General features: G+C 37.5%; 1 protein-coding gene across 1 annotated transcript in view; it reads left to right on the top strand.

Moving 5' to 3' along the window:
• The window catches only part of LOC126725104 (protein ACCELERATED CELL DEATH 6-like), a 51,296-nt gene continuing 36,616 nt past the window's right edge, over positions 1–14,680 (top strand). The window contains exons 1-3 of the mRNA XM_050429619.1: positions 1–61; positions 2,176–2,237; positions 2,339–2,414. The gene's annotated coding sequence lies outside the window, so the exon portion shown is untranslated. The remainder of the gene's footprint in view (positions 62–2,175; positions 2,238–2,338; positions 2,415–14,680) is intronic.

Raw genomic sequence — 14,680 nt, 5'->3', positions numbered from 1 at the left:
AGCGTCAGACGACTTGTGGAGGCTAACTTTTGAGTTATTACAGTGTGGACACTACAGCTGTGTAAGAGAAAATTTTTAGTTTTTCCTTTTCTATTTGGAGGGATTTTGTAAAAGGATTTTTTTTGAGAAAGATTATTGAAGATTAAGTTACTCTTATACTGCTACTTCTTTTTGGTTCTTTGTATCAACTAGCCACAACTATAAACAAGAATTCACAACCTGTAACTCATTGCCAGCCACCACCACCAAAAAAAAAAAAAAAAAAACACTACAAAACCCATCATAACAACACCCACGACCGGCCACAAAACCCATTACCACCACACCCACAACTGGCACAAAACTCATCACCACCACAAAAGAGAGGGAAAAAAAAAAAAAAAAACCACCACAACCTGCAACCCACTGCCAGTCACTACCATCACCACGACCACTGTAAAAAATTAAAAAAAAAAAAAAAAAATCTAGAAAACCCATCACAGCCACACCCACAGACGGCCACAAAACCCACCACAACCAAAACCAACAAAACCCATAATCATCACACCCACAAGCGGCCACAAAACCCATCACAACAACACCCACAACAGGCCACAAAACCCATTACCACCCCACCCACAACAGCACAAAACCCATCACCACCACAAAATAAAGAACAAAAATTGAAAGAACGAAAAAAAATAAAAGAATGAGAGAGATATTTTTGGCCATAGCTTAAGAAATTAAAAATAAAAATAAAAAATGAAGAGGAGGTAGGCAGAGATATGGAGAAGAAGAAATGAGAAGCTTGGAGAAAAAGAAAAAAAAAAAAGAGAAACAGGTTGGTCCGAGAAGAAAGAGAGTTTTTTTTTTTTTTTTTTTAATAAAAATAGGAGAGGAGAGAGAAAGATATAAAATAATATATATATTTTTTAAAGTTATGAGCTACAGTGGGCTGTTATCTTTGACAGCCCAGTAGCTCTGTTGGTATTTTATTTTAGATCTAGCATAGCAACCTATAGAAACTTTTGGTGTTTTAAGGTGTTAAAATAGCATTATAACAACTGTATCTTCTTTATTGTGAGTGCTCTTAGTATTGGTGTAGGTATTTTATTAAAATGCCAAATTTACGGTGTCAAAATATAGCAAAAGGCGGCTGTATCAGGGAGCAAAAGCTGTGCACTATAGCTATAAGCTAAGATGGTAAAAAAGAGTTTTTATTAAAAGATATATTATTTTTTTTGTATTGGTAGTGCTGGTTGTTTATCGTAGTAGATATATTATTTTGTTGTGTTGTTTAAATTATTTTGTTGTTTTGAATGCTAAAATAAAACCTGTATTGATATTGATGTGTGTTTTGTAAAGTGAGATGATAAAGTAACTTTTTATAGTGTTAAATTACTAAATTTTTAGCACTACTAATGCTGATGCTTTAACAATGACTATAATGAGGTGCTTTAGTTACTAAGGTTTTTTTTTTGCTTTTTTGTTACCAAGGTTTTTTTTTCACATTTTTAAGCTCTGATATGAACTGTGAGAACCGTCTACCGTTTTTAAAACGGGGTGGAATTGATCACGATTTGCACAATTCATTGACTTAATTACATATGCCAGTTTTGGGAGTTAAATGAACTGTTTTGGTGAACGGTTCATGATTAACTGAGTTGGACCATATGGTTCAATTCGGGTTTCAAAACTATGCTTGAAAGTTGAAACTACAAAGAGTTCAGTGATGACTGGTTAAAACCTAAAAGGAAAACCACAATAATTGCACTTATTTTTTATTTTTTATTTTTTATTTAATTAAAGAAGAATAATGTGAGGAACACTATGGACCCATGCGGTTTCCTTTCGGTGCAGGGCCCTATGGGCCATGGCCCATCATTCATGGTTATTTCGTTCGCTTTTGACTTATAAAGCCAACTTTGGAAAATTTGCATTTTTTATTTTCGCATTATACCCCACAATTACGTGCATCATGCAAGCACTCATGACCAGGGTCTTATATTTGATCATACTTTATTATAAATATTTGATCTTAATTTATTATGAATTGTTATAAATTTAAGTATGGCACTGTGTCCTAAAAGATTTTGCTGTATCAAAAATTGTCACGGAGTTCATATTGTAACTTGCGTTTTATGGATTGAGAGTTTGTTTGTGTAATTTAAGAAATTGTGGGGGTATTGTTTGCAGACCGTTGATGGTCAGAAGAGGAAGCTGGATGAAAGTGAGCATGCAGTTTTGAATCATAGGAGGTTTGGCCCGTTTGGGTTACTTGTATTTGAAATTTGTTGCGATATGTGCTTTACCTGCTCAATATGTGTTCATGTTTTTCTATTTTGAATTTCATTACCAGGGATCTGATTGCAAAGTACAGAAGTTCTATTGAAGAGCTTGCAAAGTACAGAAGATATATTTTGTTTAATGGACATGTAAGTTGACTTGGGAATCAATGCTGAGTAAATAGTATCAATTTCGCTTTATATCAATCAAAAAAATATTTTGCTTTATAGTTTTAGTAGTTCTTTTTATTATGCCATCATAATTACCTACTTCGTCTGTTAAAAATTTCTTCTTAGGGGGAAAAAAAACTGAAACATATATAGACAAAGAAAAAAAAACCATTTGGGGTAAGAATTTCTGTGTGTTTTGAGAATAAAGGTATGCGGTACAGCCTAAAACAAACGTTGTTTAGTTGAGCTAGAAGATGTCAGTCACAAACTAGGATGCATGGAAATTTTATTTAGGGTGTTATACATGTGTTGTGTCTGTGTCATATCTGTATTGTAAGGGATGACCATGCCCATTGGGTAATGGATATCCAATCCTACCCGATCTAAATGTTTCGGGTAATATCCGGTTCTTCATAGGTAGAGCTTAACTGGGTAGGGTATGGATATTATCCAAACCTGACCCGTATTTAAAAAAAAAAAACCCTAAATCTCTCTCACCGTCACTCACACTCTCTCTGCCTCTCCAGACTAGAGCTATTGACCTACTCTCTTCTCTTCCCAACCCATCCAAGCACGTCTCTTGGTCAGTCATAGCAGCACTAATCCACCACATTTGTGAATCGCTGATCTTGGCCGTCGCCGCCGACTCGTCGTTCTCGTTGTTACGAAGTGCTAAATCGGCTTCTTCTACTTCTATTTCCACACAACACTCATCGTCTTTTCTCAATCTTTTCGGATTCGACCCGGACTCATCTTGATTGGTAATCTCTTTCTTGTCCGGCTCCACGACCATCGGGTCCTGGTCCAGGTCAGGATTCGGATCCGTCATTTCGAACAGCGACCCCTTCGCCGTCGAGTGGTTGACCCCATGGAGAGTTGAGAACGTTGTTTGTGACGTGCGGTTGACTTCCACGGTGGTCTTGTAGGGTTCTGGCGAAATAGTAAACGCCGAAGCCAGCTCTGGCGGTATCAATAGCTGCGATAACGGCGTCAAATCATCGACGCTCAGTAGCCCAACCTACCACTTCGTCACTCGTCCTCATCGCCGCCCACGAATCCATGGATAATATATTCAGGTAAGATTTGGGTATGGATACTAATGAGTATTGATAATCGGGTATCCATGGGCAAACTTTTCGGGTAGGGTATGGGTATACTCGATCCATACCCTATCCATGGCCATCTATAATTGTAACGGTGTCCTATATGTTATATGATGTTATAAATTTTCATAAATTGCTTGTGTCATCATATCGTACCTGTACCTATGTCCGTGTCCATGTCCGTACCTATACATTCTAAGTCACAAAGGATAATTGATGTCAGTGCATCCTACAATGTAAGGGCTTGTGGCTCCCCTTTTTAAGCTTAGCTTTACCTTAGTTTGTGTCTGTAAATTTGATTGTCTAGTCTACTTCTATATTGCAGGATGCGTCTTACTTTGTGTAAAGTTTTGATTTTTCAAATCCTCAGTTTTTTGTGGAAGCTTGACAAATAATTCTTTCTTTTTTATTTGTTGGTCTGCTTTAGTAGAATTTTCTAAATATATTTCTTCAGATAAAATTTTGTTTTTTATTTTTTATTTTTTATTTATTTATTTTTATATTTAGAATAATAGAGTTTTGAATTTTCAGGCAAAGAAAGTTTCCAAATTATTGGAAATTTGAAACAGATATTTTTGAATAGAATCAAATTATTGTGAACATGTATTTCAGTCTACATCTAATTATTCAGACACTATTTATTGCTCGAATGTTTGATCACTAGTTTAAAAATTTTGAAAATATTTCAATTTACTCCTCCTAAATTATACCTCATAGTATATATACTCTCCTAAAATATAGAATGCACACTTAACCCTGTTACCATTTCACACTTAGAAACTTACGGTTTACTTATCTGTTAAATTGGATTGAAATTAGACTTACTACAAGTCACATGACAACTGTAAAGGTGGCATATGGTCAAAAGACCGAATCGTCCCCATTTTAATCTTTTAAAACATCACAGGTTCCTCACATGTTCTCTCTAGAATTCATTTTGATATTTTCAAGGAGAAGCTTCAATATTTGGAAATATTGAATTTGTTGAAATTGAGTTGTTGTGAAGTAGGACTAACCGATAATAAAATAGTAATCAAGGAATTGGACTTTAATACAAAACGCACAAAAAAAAAAAAAAAAAAAAAATCACAAATCCATTCTCCACATGAATTGGAACTAAGGGAGAGATTGAGTTTAGCTTTTCAATTTGGGTAATTTTAGTCTTAGGGGTTTTTGGGGTGAGGGAATGAAGCGAGAGCCTGAGAGGATGCAAGGGACTGAGGAAGAAGATTCGAGGACTGAGGGACTTGATTGTGAGACGTGTGAGGGACCTATGATGTTTTAAGAGATTAAAACGGGGACAATTTGGTCTTTTGATTGTGCTACCTTTGCACCTATTATGTGACTTGCATGTGAGAGGGAAAATTGATAGCCAATTACAATTCATCACATCATACCTTCAATTCCACATAGCACGTTCAAAGCGGCCAATAAGATGTCATGATTTAGAGACCAATGAAAATATTCCAAGTGCCAATGAATAGAAATTATAAAGAATACCCAAGAACCAATTACATGTCGACATGTGTTGATATTTTAATTTTAAATGACATAAGCAACCAAATTAAATGCTAATGGGTAATTAAAGTGTTTATCGTCCATATGAGTCATCCACAAGAATAAGGTTTGTCCAAGATAATGGTCTAGAAGGAAGAAGGAAAGTAACACCAAGGAGAAAGGTCGTCTAAGAAAGACGAATTGTCTACACAGTAAGAGGCGATAGACGACCAATGAACACTTAGTAAATTCTAAGGTGTTCTCTGCAAACCAAGAATGGTTACACCACGATCCACTATTCCGAGACGTGGGCTAAGTTCCTCGAAATTCGCTGCTCTCCCTACTAAGTCCACACATCTTCCATAATGTTAGTGGCACCTAACAAGTAGATTCACTCCAAACTTTCTATAAAAAGGACCAAACCTCACCAATTACTAAGGTACGCACTACTATTCATCAACTTATCGTACTTGAGTTGTAGAGAGAAATTGACTTAACTGTCAGAAGGTTCTTGACCGGTTCATCCCGATCACCTTTGATGGTCTTTTATTCTTTTTCAGGTTGTTGTTCCACCATTGAAGTTCGAAGTATATGGCCTATCGATTTCACACATCATCAGTTGGCACCGTCTGTGGGAAGCAAGAAGTTTTAGCCACTTTACTCTCTAAGACAAAAGGATGTATGGTCCAGACTATGACCTCAAGTCCAGAACATCCTGAAACCAGAGACGCCTCAAGCCATCCAAATCGCATACTAGATCCTCCACCAACCTTCGTCCAGTAACAGTTGCAATCCATGGCAGCTGTAGTTATAGAGCTGAAGCAGCAAAACCAAGACTTGACCAGAGAAGTCCACAGGAAAAAAGCATTATCGAGACTGGGAAGAGTTTAGGCGAAACCTAGAGGAAAGGAGAGTGGAGTTGAAGGAGAAGATTAGTCAAAGGGGACTGTCACATGGAGGGTACCATACTTGGAGAGAGAAGTGGACCAGATGAAGATAACCATGAGAGAAATGAGGGCCTCTATGGAAGGAAGAACACATATAGATGACCTCATCCATAAGACCGATTCTCCTTTCACCGCGTTAATCACAACTCATCCCTTACCTTCTAAGTTCAAGATGCCTACCCTAGACTCGTACGACGAAACACGAGATCCCTACAATCACATTGCTACGTTCAAGTCATAGATGCATCTCTAAGGAGGTCTAGACGAGATCATGTGCAGAGCCTTTTCTAAAACATTGAAGGGCTCGACTAGAGTATGGTTTGACAAACTATTACCAAATACTATAACTTCATTCTAGGAGTTGAGCAAGTTGTTCATCAACAACTTTGTTGGAGGCTAAAGACATAAGCATTCTTCGTCTATTCTGTTGAACATAGAATAGGGGAAAACGAGAGCCTACGGTCTCATTGGCCGTTTCAACAAAGAAGCCTTATTGGTAGACAAAATGGACGACAACATCTTTTTAGCGGCCTTCCATAATGGACTCTCCTCAGATTTGTTCATTCACAAGTTATATGATCGAGAGCCTCAGATAATGGCAGAGCTGATACACTCAGCACAAAGCTTCATGAATGCTAAAGATGCAATCATTGTTAAACGGAAGAAGAAAGCTAAACGAGCAAAGGTTGGATATACGCATCATCTAGAACAAGGCCTTCATCCAAAGAAGGCCAAGACGAAAGAAAAGAAGACCAAGAAGGCAGGAAAGTAGGATTGTCCTCAAGATGATACTCAAACTACACACCATTAAACACTTCACTTGATCAAGTGTTGATGCAAATCAAGGACGACCCATCCTTGAAGTGGCCAGAAAAGTTGAAAGGATATCCTATCAAGCTGATGAAGAGCAAGTATTGTCGATTCCACCGAAACCATGGTCACAACACTAACGAATGCTATGACTTGAAACAACAAATTGAAGTTCTAATCATGCAAGGGAATTTGAAGAACTTTGTTGGACAAGAGCACAAAGATGAGAGACCACCCCCAAAAGGCAGAACAGAGGAATTAGTTCGTCCACCCCCTTTGAGAAATAAGGGTGATTATGGGAGGAACGTCAATAGGAAGGTCTTCCAAATCAAAGAAAACTTATCTCCGAGTAGTATAGAGCGTCCCACTTACTAGTTGTCCACCAAGGATGCCAAGGATTGATGAACCAACCATAACCTTCATAGATGAAGACACTAGGAGATTACACCATCTTCATGATGACACAATCATCATCACTTTGATGATCGCAAACTACACAACGAGAAGAGTGCTGGTGGACAATGGGATTTTAGCAGATATCGTTTAATACCCAACCTTCCAACAAATGAGGATTGATAGGGAGCTAGTTCATCCAAAGATTGTTCCTTTTATAGGATTTGGAGGAACAAAGGTTCTACCTGTGGGCACCATCTCCCTTCCTGTAGTGGTTGGTTCTTAACCACAATAGATTACAAAGGAAGTAAACTTCCTCGTTGTTGACTATTCATCCTCATACAATGCCATCTTAAGATGACTAACTTTGAACAATTAGAGAGCTGCTACGTCTACCTATCGTTTGTCTGTCAAATTCCCAACGGAGTTATGGCATAGGAGAAGTACAAGGAGCTTAGTTGGCAACTATAAAATGCTATCTAGCCATGCTAGAGATGGGCGATTGTTTATCGATGATGAATATTAAATAAAGAAGGAAGACTGTTGAGCCAATTGAAGTACTGAAAGATGTTCCTTTGGACGAATTTGACTTGGAGAAGTTCACACGAATTAGAACAAGTATGAAGGAGAAGACGAAGCAAGATCTCACTCATTTTCTCAAGAAGAGCAAGGATGTGTTCATTGGGAGCCATGAAGACATGCCTGTGATTGATCTAAGTATAATAACACATCGTTTGAATGTATCCTTGTCTTACAAGCCAGTTCGTCAGAAGAGAAAAGTGTTTGTCCTAGAACGAGATAATGCCATTAAGGAAGAAGTTCAAAAGTTAGTCATAGCAAAGTTCATCCAAGAAGTCTATTATTCAGATTTACTAGCAAATGTAGTAATGGTCAAGAAGGAAAATGAAAAACAGAAGATGTGCATAGACTTCATAGATTTGAACAAGGCATGCCCTAAAGACAGTTAACTTCTTCCATGCATTGATCAACTAGTAGATTCAACAGCTAGGCATCAATTGCTAAGTTTCAGATGCATTCTTGGGATACAGTCATATCAAGATGGATAAGGCAGATCAAGAGAATACGGCCTTCATTTCAATCCAAGGTTTGTTTTGTTACAAAGTAATGCCTTTGATTGAAAAATGCAAGGGCTACCTACCAAAGGCTGGTTAACCAAATGTTTCGTCCGCACACTGGACAAATTATTGAAGTGTACATGGATGACATGCTAGTCAAAAGCGCAAAGGAGATATTGCACTTAGATGATACAACAAGAAGTTGATTCCAAGCAAATGTGCCTTTGGTGTTTCGTCGGGAAAGTTCCTTAGGTTCATGGTCACATAGAGAGGGATTGAAGTTAACCTCGACAAGATCCAAGCAAAATTGAATATGGAGTCACCAAAGACCGTCAAAGAAGTGCAAAGCCTGATTGGACGAGTAGCCATACTTAACAGGTTTGTTTCAAAAGCTACTGATAAATGTTTGCCATTTTTTAAGGTGTTAAGGAAGGCATTCAAATGGAGGAACAAATGTCAGCAAGCATTTGAGGATCTTAAAGCGTTTCTCATTACCACCCTCTTGCTAAGCCTGTCTAAACCAGATGAAGAACTGTACCTCCACTTAGCAGTATCCCTTCAGAGAAGATGAGAAGGTACAAAAACCTTTCTACTATACTAGCAAGGCATTGAGAGGAGTTGAAGGACGATATCCACTAATGGAGAAGTTAGCTTTTTCATTGGTGACAGCAGCTAGAAAGCCTAGACCTTACTTCCAAGCCTATGCCATCTACGTCCTGACAGATCATTCACTCAAGAAGTCCATAAACAAGCTAGAAGTAACTAGCTGACTAGTTTAATAGGCAATTGAACTCAGTGAGTTTGAAAATAAGGTATCGACCAAGGGAAGCAATACAAGCTCAAGTACTAGCAAACTTTATTATAGAATTCACTCTAGCTCACGATGAGTAGGGTGAAAACAAGAGGGTAAAAGAATGGATTGTCTATGTAGACGGTTTGTTTACCCAGTATGCATGAGGGGTTGGAGTAGTCTTGCAATCACCTGAAAGGGATCATCTAGAATATGCAATACACCAATAGTTCAATGAAACTAAATATGAAGCTCTCATCACAGGCCTGGATTTGGCTAAGACATTGGAAGCTGAATCAATAGTCATCCAAGGAGATTCGCAGCTGATCATAGAACAAAAGAATGGAACTTGTGAAGCTAAAGGAGAGCAAATGAAGAAGTACTTGAGCAAAGCCAAACAATGCATAAAAAACTTCGCAACAGCAAAGTTCCAGCAAATCCCAAGGGAGGAGAACGTAGAAGCTGACCGTCTAGCCAAAGCAGCCTCTATGGATGACTTTGTTGATGATCAGATCAAAGTCTAATACATTACATGTATAGATGTTCTTGAAGTACAACAGATAGACAGAGAAGCTAATTGGACTACACCAATCATGTCCTATCTAAAAGACGGATTACCCCCCTTAGATAAAGAAGAAGCTCGAAAGCATAGAGTTAAGGCAGCAAAGTTTGTTCTTTTAGATGATGTTTTGTATAAAAGGAATTTTTCTCAGTCCTACCTAAGGTGTTTAACTCCAGACGAGTCCAACTACATCATGAGAGATTTACATGAAGGAGCTTGTGGGAACCATTTAGGAGCAAGTTCGCTTGTCCATAAACTTGTTTACGTAAGATACTATTGGCCATCAATGCAAGCAGATGCCAAGTCCTACGTCCAAGCATGTGACAGGAGTCAACACTATAGTAATGTGCCTAGACAACCATCGAAACACCTTACTCTGATGATAGTAGTGGTGTAGTTGTTGGGGCGATCTCTGTTCCCATTTCTCTTGGTTGTTCAGTGGTTGAGTTGGAAGCATTAGCTTGGCTTAAAGTTGTTCAGTTTGCGCTAGAGATTGGCCTTTCCCAAGTGGTTTTTGAAGGGGATTCAACTGTTGTTATTGATGCTTTTAGGTATGGGTTGGGTGAGCTCACTTGCTATGGGAATGTTCTGGATGATATTCAAGTTTTTGCTTTCCAGTTTTTTTATTTTAATTTAGTTAGTCGTCTGTGTAATTCTGCCGTTGATGCTTTAGCTAAGAAAGCTAGTTTAGTTGTGGGGTTACATGTTTGGTTGGGAGACCTTCCTGCTGACATTGCTCCTCTTGTGTTTTGTGATGTTCATTGATTTTAGTTTTTGAATAAATTCCCAGGCCTGGGGTCTGGTTTCTTAAAAAAAAAAAAAGTTTGGTCATTTTTTTTTTTTAAAAAGGACAAAATTTAGTTACAAAATTAGTTGCAACTTAAAACTACAATTTACTCAATAAAATAAAAATTACTCTATATTTTGAAAATCTAAAAATTGCATATTCTTTATGCTTTTAATGCGCATGTCAAATTTTGTGTTAATCGGATATTATTTACTATATGATTTATAAACTTATATTTTATTTGTAATTTTAAACTACAAAAATTTACAATTTAAACAATTTATTGATGATATAGCTATTGATCTCTAATTTTTTAGAAATTTTGCAAGCATAAAAGATATAAGAAGATGTAATCCAATGATGGATTTGTCAAAATTTACCTTCAATAAAAAGATACTGAGTAAAGTTGTAACTTAAGACTATAATAAATTTTGTAGCTAAATTTTGTCAAAAAAAAAAAAAAAAACTTTTCTCACTCAAATCCAACTTTTACCCTACTAAAAATGGAAACTAAATACAAATGCTAGTACAAAACTAATTTTTTAGTGATGGGATCCACTAAAAACTAAAAAAAAAAAAGTGCTTTTTTCAGCTAACCAAACATGCCCAAAAGAACTTTGTGATTTTGGTTTTTCCCTGATAGTTTACAAATTCATTTTTCATTTTTCGAAAATGGAAAATTATTGTGTACTCCTAGAGTATCATAAATGCGTACTCCCTTATCTCACATAAATGGTGGATTTCACTAATTAATTTCATGGTGCAACCCACCATTCTTGTGAAAGAGGGGAGTATGCATTTATGATACTCCAAGAGTACCTAATAATTTTCCTTTGAAAACAAATTCCCTTTTCATTATTCTGCTTTTGGAGAATTAGGCCAGGGATACTGTGTTTTTATTTTTGAATAAAAGGGCAATTATATTTTTGTAATTAGGAATTAGAGAGCTTTAGTGTCTTTGTCATATATGAAAAGAAAGGTTTTCCAAAACATTTGTGTGTAACTAATAAAATATAAAAATAATTACATAATAAACTCCCAAGTATGCTATTGTTTCAAGCTAAAATCTAAAATTTCAAGCGTATATATATGTTCATAGAGTAGAATTCAAAATGTTACAATTGGATAATTTTATGAGTATATATATCAATTAGAATATCATTATTCATATGAGCTATGAGGTTTATCTAGCTATAAAAATTCATTTGTGAATCATTAGTTGAATTTTGAAAAAAAAATATTGCTTAGTATTCATATAAATGAATTATTATTATTATTATTTACATTGGTTTCAATTACTTAAATGCACGTGTGTGCATGTGTGCATTGCTTATAAATTTTGCTCCCATAAAATCAACTCCGATCTTGATCACTATATAAAAGTAATTAGATGAGAAAACATAATACAAAACTTAGATATAGACGTATAGTACTTTAGGTGCAAAACATTAGGTTCTTAAATTAAATACAAAAATCCCCTTAAATAAATAAATAAATAAAAATTTAAGCATCTAATTGCATAGACCAATAAAATATAAATAATGTCATATTTTTCAAGAATATTTAAGATCAATGCAACTAGGTGTTTGAAGTTAATTAATAAACCTAATATAATATAGTTAAAATTTTATTCAATTACATATATATTGTGGGGGGACGAGAACCCAAGAACAGGGACAAGTAAAAGAAGGCCAATGTTGGAAGAATAGACCTCAGAAAGCCTTGACAGCAAGTCCTTGGAAAAATATAAACAACTCATCACAAGCATAAGGAGACTACAATTCTCGAGGACCCCGAGGATACTGAAGTGTCCTCGAAAGGGCTGAGGACCAGTTTTGAAGACTATCAGGCACAAATTGAGGAAGAGGAGGAAGATTTGTCAAGTAAGAAAGGGAAGAATGCAGATAAATACCCATCACCTCCGCATTTAATACTTTGAACCCACTTAGCTGGCTGTATTAATGAGGAAATGACCCCTAAACAGTGTCATCACAACTCATAACCTGGTGTAGAAACCTTCTAGGGAAGCCCTGATGGGACAAGTATTAAGGGAAATGAACCATAACCCTCCAAGTGGAAGGCCAAGATACAACCTGGGAGATTATATAAGGTAGAGAGGCCACTGTGAAGAGGGGAGGAAACATCTGAGGAAAGAGAGAAATGGAGAATCGTCATTGTAATATTAGAACGAGTGTAATCTGTATCTTGAACCAATTTTGAGGAACATAATATTAGCAACCCGAGGATATTGTTATCCAATTCTCATGTCTCATACTTAGCATTTATCCTCCTTTCATTTCTAGCTTAGTTCACTTAAACAAGGGTATCAAAGGTTGATTGGCATCCCACCTCTATAAATTAATTGTATGAGGAAAAAAGCAAGTTTGACTTATTTTATCCTGTCACAATTGGCGCCGTCTGTGGGAACTATCACCTAAGTACCCTTGGGCAAAAGTCTTCTCAGGATGGCCAACCTTAGAAGAAGTGGTTCTCTGGAATCTGTTGGGTCCTAGCGGAGGGACAAATTTGTAAATCTCAAATGAAGAAGGGACCATGATATGGCCTACACACAGTCAAAGAGCTCCATTTGTACACTTGGATCATACTAGTCAGCATCATGCTAGTCACAATTCGTATGATGTATACAACCTCAAGAGGAAAGTGGATCAGTTACGCAGACGCCTTCATCGCAAGGCTCAGATAAGGAAGGAGAGGACCCCCACCCCATGCTAGAGTTCTAGTTCTGAGGACGATAGAAGTTACTGATGAAGAAGCAGAACTCCACCCAACGAGTCTTTTACATCATCATCCCATTACACTTCTAGTGAGAGGTACCACCACAAGAGATTTAGGACTCCACAACGGAGAAACATGAGAAATGACGCCATGGGAAAGGCACTCCTTCAAATATCTTGTTCACCCTTCACTAGACGCATTGAGTAGGCTGAGCTCCCTTGGTGCTTCAATCAGCCTAGTTTCACAATATACATTGGCAAGACAGATCTTGTCGAACATGTGAGTCACTTTAATCAAAGGATGACCATCCATTCTAAGAACAAGGCATTGATGTGCAAAGTCTTTCTTTTGAGCCTCGACACTATTGCCATAAGGTGGTTTGATGGACTTGAGGAAGGATCGATAGGCTCCTATGAGGAGCTAACGAGGGCATTCAGAGCAAGGTTTGTGACTTGCAATCGAGTTTCGAGGCCTTTAGAGTCTTTGCTATTAATATATATGAGAGAAAGGGAGACCCTCAAAAACTATTCCGATAAATACTGCGAGCTCTACAATGAAATTGATGGGGATTTTGAGGATGTAGCTGTCAAAACCTTCAAGGTGGGTCTTCTTACACACTTTAACCTTTGGAAGTCCCTTACCATGAAGCTTCCTTGGAGCATGCACCAATTAATGGATCGAATTGAAGAGCATAAAAGGGTTGAGGACAATCAGAATCAAAGTAAAGGGAAGGCCAGAATTTTTACACCCAATCGAAGAGATAATCGGGCTGACCAGTACGAATCGTGCCATCCGAGGAGAGAGTTTTTCAACCAGGCACCCCATAACCCCATAAGTCCCCAAATGGTGAATTTAGTGTTTAAGGAGTCGATCTACCAAGTGCTGGAAAAGATCAAGAATGAACCTTACTTTAAGTGGCCCAATAAAATGGGAAGAGACCCCACCAAAAGAAACAGAATCTTTATTGTTAGTACCATTAGGATGGAGGTCACACTATAGAGGATTGCAGGACATTGCAACTCTTTCTTGGCCAATTGGTCAAAGCTAGGAAGTTGAAGCAATTTTTGCACCAGCCTGCCGCCCAAGGAGAGTAGCCAACATCAGGTTCTCAGAGAAGTAATGTCCCTTGGTCTTCCTTTGGAATAATCAATGTCATCTTTGTGGCCCCAAGGAGCCCGGCTTTATTAGTGGGGTAATGACGATATCTCTATAATCAAAAGTGGATGAGGAAGGTGGGCCACTTAAGAAAATCAAGATGCAGGAGCAGCTAATTATGGGATTCTTTAAGGCTGATAAGGAGGGAATAATCCAGCCTCATGACGATGCACTTGTGGTAACCTTGCGAATCACGGGTTTCGATGTCAAGAGGGTAATGATAGACCAGGGAAGTGGGGCTGAAATCATGTATCCAGCTTTATTTAAAGGCCTGGGATTGAAACTTGAAGACCTTAGCAAGTATGATGTCCCTTTGGTCGGTTTTGATGGGAAGAATATTGTTCCCAAGGGTATGATCAGGTCACTTGTCTGGACAGGAAAGGAGGTAG

Source organism: Quercus robur, chromosome 5 (assembly GCF_932294415.1).
Source record: "Quercus robur chromosome 5, dhQueRobu3.1, whole genome shotgun sequence".
Classification (NCBI taxonomy): domain Eukaryota; kingdom Viridiplantae; phylum Streptophyta; class Magnoliopsida; order Fagales; family Fagaceae; genus Quercus; species Quercus robur.
This window is presented reverse-complemented; position numbering and strand designations above follow the sequence as displayed.